Consider the following 9,840-nt stretch of genomic DNA (forward strand, 5'->3'; position numbering starts at 1 on the left):
TTATTATCTTATATCAAGAAATATACATACTTTCCAAATTAATAATTTATAAAATGTTTACATTAGGATTAAATCATTTTCTACTCAAGATTCTAAGTTTAAAACTTAGGAATATTCCATTGGTTCCCTTTTCAAATTAGTTAAACTCTAAGTTATTTGTAAATTAAATTTTATTCCACTACACTCGTCCCTCAAATTTATAGTTTTTAACATATGTGTAAAGACAATATTAAGTGATTAGAAGCCAATTTAGGTATATAACTATCATGAGTTTTCTTCTCATTTGCTTTAATTTAACTCTACTCGTGGAACTAGATATAGTCGTTAAATCTCAGAGCAACCTTAGCTATCATTTATGAAAGCTTACAAGGTTGGAAATTAGATGAAATGCTGTTCAAAAATAGGTTTCCTCACGGCCAGCATCAAGTAGAATGCATTCGGAAAAACAAGAGAGAGGCAACGAGAAAGGCAGCTTTGCCAATCTCTGGTGTTTTGATCATAACTGGAGCTACACTTATGGGATTGAGGTAAATTTTATAGCGTCAACATTGTTTATGAAGACATCGACACCCAGTTCTCACATTTTCAGGGTCAAAAATATCCGGACAAAAGCACATTCTGCTTCACTCCCTCGGCCAACCAACCTGCACTCATTTCTACTTTAGTATTTAGTTGAGTTTCTACTGGTTCCAATCTTCCTTGTTGAGGTTTAAGGTCCGTATGACATGTTACATTTACTACACAGGTTTAGAAGTTAAAGTTTATAGAGGATCACCAATGTTTCTTTCTTCTCCCCCCCTCGGTTGCAGCAAATACTTTTTCTAGTAAACCAGTGGCTTATCTTTTGACATTTTCTCGCCTTTACTTCCTCAGTTTCTGGTCTCAATCACTTATGCAGAGGACACTCAATCTACTGCAGGTTATCCTAAGCTAAGCAGAGTCGTTCATTACCAAAATTCAGAGAAAAGCTGGGCTAAATCCCGTGCCTGAGCTTAGCAGCAAAACTTGATGCATGGCAGCATGCATCAGACTCCATCGAATTCAATTTTATGTCCCAACTGAACGTATAGAGGGTAATGACTCAGCTAAAAATTATCCTAAGGAAAGGATGACAGTTTATGATCAGAATTCACGAGAATACTGAAGAAATATCTGTTGCATGCACTTCTTAATGTTATCATCCCAAGAAAAATTTGATAATAGTTGCAGGTTCAAGCTTTAATCTCAGTTTTCTGCAATTTCCCTTCTCCTGCAATTTTACAGTTGCTGCCCGACATTTACTTCAGCCACAATCTCAAATTCCTAGCTAAATTCGACATGCAGCTGTTGTTATAAAATCTTACCTGTTCCCCATAAAGTTCGATGTTGCAGGCTGCTCAAGTTTCGGTTTCAGCTCCTCAATTCCTAGCACTCGATTCTCCTGTTCCTAGCAGTCCCTTCCTCAGCTCTGGCTAATTGATTATGATGCTTACCTAAGTTGTAACTGGTTTCTCTTAACCTTGCTCTCTCTCTTTTCTCACTCACTCGAGTCTGTTTTTCAAACAAAGTAAGAAAGGACGACAGCTTTGGTTTTGCTCTCAGCCACCGCCAATTTTTGTTTCTTTACGCTGTTCTCATTCGGTTATTGCTTATGTTAACAGGTATTTTGGGAGGAAAACATCTAGTCACTGTATTATGAGTGACCAACTAGTATTTATAGGAGTACAAACCTAACAAACTATTTACAAGAATACCCTTACTAATTTATTATCTACAAAAATACTTATATTCTCTTAACACTCCCCCTCAAGTTGGAGCATATATATCATAAGCACCCAACTTGTTACAAATGTATTTCACCTTAGAACCCCCTAAATTCTTGGTAAACACATCAGCCAATTGATCTATAGACGGTACATGAGATGTCTTGATGACTCCATCAAGCAATTTCTCTCGAATGAAATGACAATCAACTTCAATATGTTTTGTCCTTTCATGAAACACTGGATTAGACGCAATATGAACAGCTGCCTGATTATCACACACTAAATTCATAGGCTGTTTATATTCAAACCCAATTTCAAGTAACATGCTCTTCAACCAAACCAAGTCACACACAGTGTGAACCATAGCGCGGTATTCAGATTCTGCACTTGATCTGGAGACAACTGTTTGCTTCTTACTCTTCCATGACACTAAATTACCACCAACAAATACACAATATCCTGTGGTCGATCTTCGATTTGAGGCAGAACCAGCCCAATCTGCATCACTATATCCTTCAATATCAGTGTGTCCATGATTTTGATACAGCAACCTTTTTCCAGGAGCACTCTTAAGATACCTGAGAATCCGTATAATAGCATCCCAATGACTAGTACAAGGGGTATCAAGAAATTGACTCACAACACTCACTGCAAACGAAATATCAGGTCTCGTTACAGTGAGATAATTTAATTTACCCACAAGTTTTCGATATTGCCTAGGATCATCTAGTAATGTACCTTGATCTCCTACTAATTTCACATTAGGATCCATAGGAGTATCCACAGGTCGGCAACCTAACATCCCAACTTCACTCAGCATATCGAGTACATATTTTCTTTGACTTAAATAAATCCTATATTTAGACTGAACTACCTCAATACCCAGAAATACTGTAGATAACCTAAATCCTTTGTCTGAAAGTTTGCCTGCAAATTGGATTTAAGTTTCTGGATCCCTACAACATCATCACCTGTAATCACAATATCATCCACATAAATAACTAATAAAATTTTACCAGCATTAGAATGCCGATAAAATACAGAATGATCTACTTCACATCTTGTCAAACCGAATTCCATGACAACACTACTAAACCGGCCAAACCAAGCCCTCGGAGACTGTTTTAATCCATATAAGGATTTTTTCAAATGACAAACCAACCGCAAATTCTCCCCTTGAACAATAAATCCAGGAGGTTGTTCCATATATACCTCTTCTTCCAAATCTCCAGGCAGAAATGCATTTTTCACATCCAACTGATGCATTGACCAATTGTAAGTTGCTGCCAAAGAGATAAGAAGACGAACCGAGGTAATCTTTGCAACAGGAGAAAATGTTTCTAAGTAGTCTACTCCATACACCTAAGTAAATCCTCTAACTACTAGACGAGCCTTCAATCTATCAATAGAACCATTAGGCTGCATTTTTATAATGTACACCCATTTACAACCAACAACAGGTTTACCTGAAGAACGAGAAACAAGATCCCAAGTACCATTTTGTTCCAAAGCAGACATCTCTTCTTGTATAGCTAATCTCCAACCAGGATTATTAAGAGCATAGGTAATAGACTTAGGAATGGAGATAGAATCAAGGGAAGCAACAAAAGAAGAATATGACATAGAGAGACGAGAAAAAGAAATAAAATTAAAAATAGGATGGGAAGTACAATATCTCTTACCTTTGCATAAAGCAATAGAAAGATCTAACTCAGAGGAGGGCGTCATACCTGGATTTGAAGATTGAGAGTTAATTGGTGAAGTGCGCGGCATATCAGGAACTTTCTCAACCATGGAACGACGAGAGTTGTGAGATCCCGATTCGTCCTTAATTTTGAATAAGGAATATTAGTGCTAAATTTTGCTATAAAATTTGATTTTAAGGATGATGGTAATTCTTTACATGTGATTTTGCTTTTTAGAATCGAAAAAAACCTTAATTTGGAATTTTATTAAAACCCTAATGGATTTACACCTTTGATATTTTTACACAAAACCCTAGTTTTTATAATGAATTACAAGGTTGTGCTATTATATTAATAGGCATGCTAATATATGTTATCGTGCAAGTAAGTATAGGATTCGATTCTTTTAACAAAGGTTAGGTAGGTTTGAGAGCTAGAAAACCCTAAACTTTTGTTACAATCCATTAGAAAGCTTAAGTTGGGTTTAAAACCCTAATTTTGTCTTTGACAAAAAGGTTGTTATTTAATTGCTTTTATGTGGGATAAAGTATGATTAAGTATAGGTGATTAATATATGAGGGTGATTAGTGAAGCAATTAAGTGTGATTAAGTGTTTTAGACTAGATTAAGTTTAGGTCCTATGGAGTTAATTGAAAGAGTTTCAAATGTTTGTGGGCAAGAGTGTAAGAAAGAGAAAATGTTGTTGCAAGGGCTAGGAAGTAAAATCCCACCTCTTATGTGATTGGTTGATTGGGTTGATGACTAAGCTATTAGGATTGATGACTAAGTTATTAGGGTTGGTGATTAAGCTTAAATCTAGAATCTTCAAGAGAGAACCAAGCTCATAAACAACAAACACCAAAGGAAAAACCAAAGGAAAAGAAAGAGAGAAAGGGCCGAGAGAGAGAGGAAAGAAAAGGGAGAGAAAAGCTTTTGTTTCTTTCAATTTTTTTCATCAACCTTGAGTTTGGATCTTGAAGGAACAACTTGGAGCTTGAATTTTGGAAGATCAACCTAAGAAACTTGCAACTAGAAGGTAAGAATCTCACTTGAAAACTTGGTAAAGTTAGGAATGATCTTTGATGGATTAAAATGATGTTTCATGGAGTTGTTTTAATGTATTGTTGTTTATGAGATACTTGTGAAGGAATTTTATGGTTTAATTTGTTGATTTATGGCTATCTAAATTTCGGTCAAGCCAAGAGAAACTAGGGCTTCTTGTTTTAGGGTTTTCTTAGTTGATTTGGTTGGTGATTAGACTTGATAATGGAACTTTTGGTGTGATTATCTCATTTGAATGGTGGATTCTTAACAAAATCAGATTTGGTTATGAAATCCTAATATAAAAGAAAGTTAGTTTAGTTTGGTTAGAGTTTAGTTGGTTAGGGTTTTTGGAGTGAGTGAAAAAACTAGATTATGGTTAGTGTTTGGTAAATTTTGTGGTAATATGGGGAGAAAATTTCGACCTATTAGTAGGTCTTTTAGAATCTGGTATATGAAGTATTATTTGGTATGAAATTAGTTAGAAAACTTGTATAAGAATCATAGCAAGGGACCATGTGTTTGTAAAGTTCAAAACCGACAAAACTGGAAACAGGGCAGTTCACAAATCCGAACTTGGGTTCTATTTTTCTTTATGTTACGTGCTGATTCAGAGGTTTCTCAAAACATGAAAGTTGTAGCATCTTAAGTCCTTAATGTGCCTACAAAATTTCAGGTCAAACGGATCAGTGTAGCCCGAGTTATAGCTAAAACGTTCACTCCTGTTTTGAACACTGGATTGTGTTACGATTTTAGATTTTTGCCTCTGACCATGCTCGGTTTGCCCTGATAACGTGCGAACTGGGTGTTGGACCCTTCATCATAAATGTAGATCTTGATCTTAGCTTCAAAACGGTGTACAGTACATCTAAATCCGAGTTCCGTAGCTCCAGTTATGACCAAAACAAGAATGGTTGTCAGAACTACCTTTGAATTTGGATAATTCTGACAGGAACTTTGGACCCATTTTTCACCCTGCTCGGTCTTGATTCAGGTTTTGGCCAAAACATAAAAGTTTTAGTATGATGGCATGGATTTCCAACGCCTTTGGAATTTCTTGATTTGGATTTGTGAGTTGTGAGTTATGGTCCAGGAAACAGACCCTGTCCGTCACCCTAAAATGCAAACTTCTGGTACAGTTTTCCATAATTTCGACCTGCTTCCATTCAGATTGAGATTAAGGTGTCTTCATGAAAATTGTAACCCTTCCTCTTATCTTCGTAAAGGTACCTCATGCACTTTGATCCGACACTCGTAGCTTCGATTGTGTTCAAAACAGTTTTTGACACCAAAACGGTTATGCTGCCATTTCCATTTCCGTTTGCCGATTCCGCACATGCATGTGCCAATTTTGCCGTTTTGCTTAATTTACGCACTTTAGTAGTTGTTTGTGTGATAATATGGCTCAACCTTCTGCTACAGGCGGTGGTGGGCTAGACGGAGCCGGTGGGGCCCACTAACTGACGACTTGAATTCAGTTCCGTACTTTCTCTCGTTATACTTGCTCTTTAGGTGAGTAATCAGGGTTTCTGTGTAACTCAATACTAATATGAGTTTACTATGAAAATGGGCACTTAGGCGAGAGCGTACTTTATCGCACTCGATCTAAACCTCATTAGTTGCTATTGATACCTGTGAAATATGATTTTGTGATTTGTTATGGAGCATTTATTGCTTGTGAAACATTTGCGGAGCATTTATTGCTTGTGACGCAATTTGGGAGCATTTATTGCTTGAACTAGAGCATTTATTGCTTGAAAATATTTTAGAGCATTTATTGCTTGTGATTTGAGCTAAGGCTCATGGTCTCTCTATGTGGGATCCTTTAAGAGAAGCGAGCTGTGTGGCTCAGGATCTCAAAGGTCAACCAGTGATCAAGGTCGACAAATGAGTTGGCTTTGGAGCCACCCGTACCCTTACCATGCGGTGTTACTTTTCTGCTTTTACTTTACTCTCACTGTGCAAATGTTGACATGTAAAAATTACATTTTTACCCCTGGTTAGTCACTAAGCTTATAGCTTACCCCCTTTTCTTTTGTTTTCCTTAGCAGGGGCCGCCGCAGGGAAATTTTGGCACCATCGCTAGTATAGTTGGGTTTTGTTTGTAAGAACCGAATAGTTAATATGTTTTTCCTTATTATAGTGATCCATGTAAGGACCCTTCTTAGGGTCTACTCTTTGGTGTTGGTTATATTCATAAGGATGTAATGGTATGGGTTGTTACTTTTGGGGATGTACATAGAACTCTTTTGCCGATGTATATAATGTGAATAGTACTCTTTTGGTTTATATAGTTTTATTAGCTTTGTGTTTTGAGTTCTGGCGCGAGTTAGGCAGGCGTTCCGCTGATACCCTCGGGTTCGCCATTGGGAGAAGTGGGGGCGTCACAAGAGTAAACTTGAAGATGAGGACGAGATAATCGAGCTATGAAATTTGGTGGACTAGATAACTCAAGTAATAAAGGGGAAGGGACTGGTAAAACAGGAGAGGAAAAAGAGGGACACTAGTCTAACTCACAAGGCATACTGTGTTTGATAAAATATGGAGTGGATTCAAAAAAAATAACATCAGCACAAGTAAAAAATCGATTTAAAACTGGACTGTAACATCTATACCCTTTTTGCGCTCGTACGTATCCTAAGAAAATACACTTAATAGCACGAGAATCTAATTTATCCACCCCGGGAGCAAACTAATGAACAAAGCACACACATCCAAAAATACGATGAGGTAATTTAAACACAGGTTCATGAGAAAATGGAGTGAGGTAATTGACCTCCAAGAATATTAGATAGCATGCGATTAATTAAATAACATGTAGTTAGAACTGCATCACTCCAGAATTGTTTGGGCACATTCATGTGCAACAACAGTGTTCGAGCAATTTCGATTAAATGTCCAATTTTTCTTTTAGCAACTCCATTCTGTTGTGGAGTGTGAGGACAAAAGGACTAATGAATAATACTAGACTTAGTCATAAAGGTATTAAAAAGAGTGAAAAAATATTCTTTCACATTATCACTGCTAAGTATACGTACAGGCACACCAAATTGATTCTTTATTTCTGTAACAAATGCACAAAAAATGGAATATAGTTCTGAACGATTTTTCATTAAATAAAGCCAGGTAACTCTTGAAAAATCATCAACAAAGATTACAAAATATTTAAAACCTAACTTTGAAGTGACTCGACTAGGACCCTAAACATCATAATGAACTAACAAAAAGGATTCAGAAACCCGTTTATTGACTCTATGAGCAAAAGAAACACGATGATACTTTCCAAACTGACAAGACTCACATTCTAACGAAGACAACTTACTCAAAGTAGGAACCAACCTTTTCAAATTTTGTAGAGACGGATGATCCAAACGACAGTGAATTTCAAGAGAAGAAACAGTAGCAGGACATGCAATCGAACTATTAGAGTTGAGAAAATAAAGACCATTATACTCATGCCCTCCACCAATCGTCCTCTTTGTTTTCAAATCCTGAATGACAACAATATCAGGAGAAAAAGTAACTGAACACTGTAGAAATTTAGTGAGCTTACTAACAAACAATAGATTAAAGGGCAAATCGGGTACGTAAAGAACAGAAGACAGCGGAAGAGATGGATTAATTTCTACAGTGCCTAGTTCTTTAACTTTAGTGGTAGATCCATCAGCTAAAGTAACATGAGGAAAGGAAGTAGACTCTTGAAAATTAGAAAAGTTTTTAGAGGTACCTGACATATGATAAGTAGCCTCGGAATCAATAATCCATGAGTCATTACCTTTTTGTGCTAAAGAAGTAGAGGGAAGAGATGCGTGATTTGTAGTTTGGTACTGTAGGAATTTAACATAATCTTTCTCGGATATAGTAACAGTCTTCTGGGAACTCGATTCAACTTGGTCAGTGGTAACCGCATTAACAAACCTTTCAACCATAGCGAATAGCACTTTAAACCAAAGAAAGGGTCAAAACTCGAGATGAACAGTGACACCAGAACAGTGCATTGTGTACAGTAACGGCGTGAACAGTGCTGCGCCGTGAACAGTAATGGCGTGAACAATACTGTGCCGTGAACAGTGCGGCTGAACAGTACTTTGCTAGATGTTTAACCCTAACCCTAGGACTTTAACTCTGATACCATGTTAACAGGTATTTTGGGAGGAAAACATCTAGTCACTGTATTATGAGTGACCAACTAGTATTTATAGGAGTACAAACCTAACAAACTATTTACAAGAATACCCTTGCTAATTTATTATCTATAAGAATACTTATATTCTCTTAACAGCTTATTCAGCAATTTGGTGATGCATTCCCTCCTGACAGCTGTCTCAATTCACCACCCAATCTCAGTTAGATCCTAACCTCCCACTGCTTGGATTTAGCAGATAATTGCCTAGCTTCCATTCGGTTCCATTTGTTTTTGTGAAATTCTGATAGCTCGAGTGATGGTCGCATGGTAATTAGTCTAGAATTTTAAGGTTAGTTTGGTCTTTTAGTTGTAGTTTAATTACTCTCTAAGTCCTGAAATTTTTATAATTTTATGCATGAACTCCTAACTTCATTTGTATTTTCGTGGGAAATTTCTTACATTGATTTTTAACACATTTAGCTTTAAGAAAAACTTATTAGACATGTACTTGTTACACTTTTAGTGTAGGTTACGTGTCTAATAATATTTGCAATTAACACAATTTACGATATGCATATCATATATTTATTTAATTCGTAAAATTTTCGCCCTCGAAATTCGTACCTTCCATTATAAAGAGTTCCAGGTATTCTTTTCGCATCTTATCTTCTAGTTCCTAGGTTGCTTCCTGTATCTCTTAAATGCAACCCTTGTATAATTCGTAATGGATAATTTTACCTCCAGTTCCCTAGGTTGATTTACAATCCCATCCCCTTGATCCTGTCGGGGTGCTATACACTCTAAAAGGTCGGTCATCCGATTTAAAGTAGTAGCTACTAGATCACTTATATGGGTTCCTTGTTCCTGGTTCTGGTTAACTGCAGATTCCTGCTCTTCCCCTTGCTCTTGGGTTTGCCTAGGTTTACGGCTTCGTCGTGGTGGTCCGACTTCTAAATCTCACTACCAATTTATATACATAATTGACAATTAACTACATATACTTAGGTTAACAAGCAATCTCAATCCAAAAGCTAGCAAATCCATCAAAGCAATCCAAAAGCTACATATACATATCCATCCGTCAAGTTAATTTGGGATTTTTTTTCCATGGCATGATTTAGACAAAGTTGAAAGATGAATCAAATTACTCAATACTCGAATCGAAATCCGATTGGTAAAAATTCGTTCGATCTTAGTTTCCCAATTAATCAAGCCAAATTTGAACAACGTTTTATGTTCTATA

The sequence above is a fragment of the Coffea eugenioides genome, chromosome 6 (assembly GCF_003713205.1).
Source record: "Coffea eugenioides isolate CCC68of chromosome 6, Ceug_1.0, whole genome shotgun sequence".
Classification (NCBI taxonomy): Eukaryota; Viridiplantae; Streptophyta; class Magnoliopsida; order Gentianales; family Rubiaceae; genus Coffea; species Coffea eugenioides.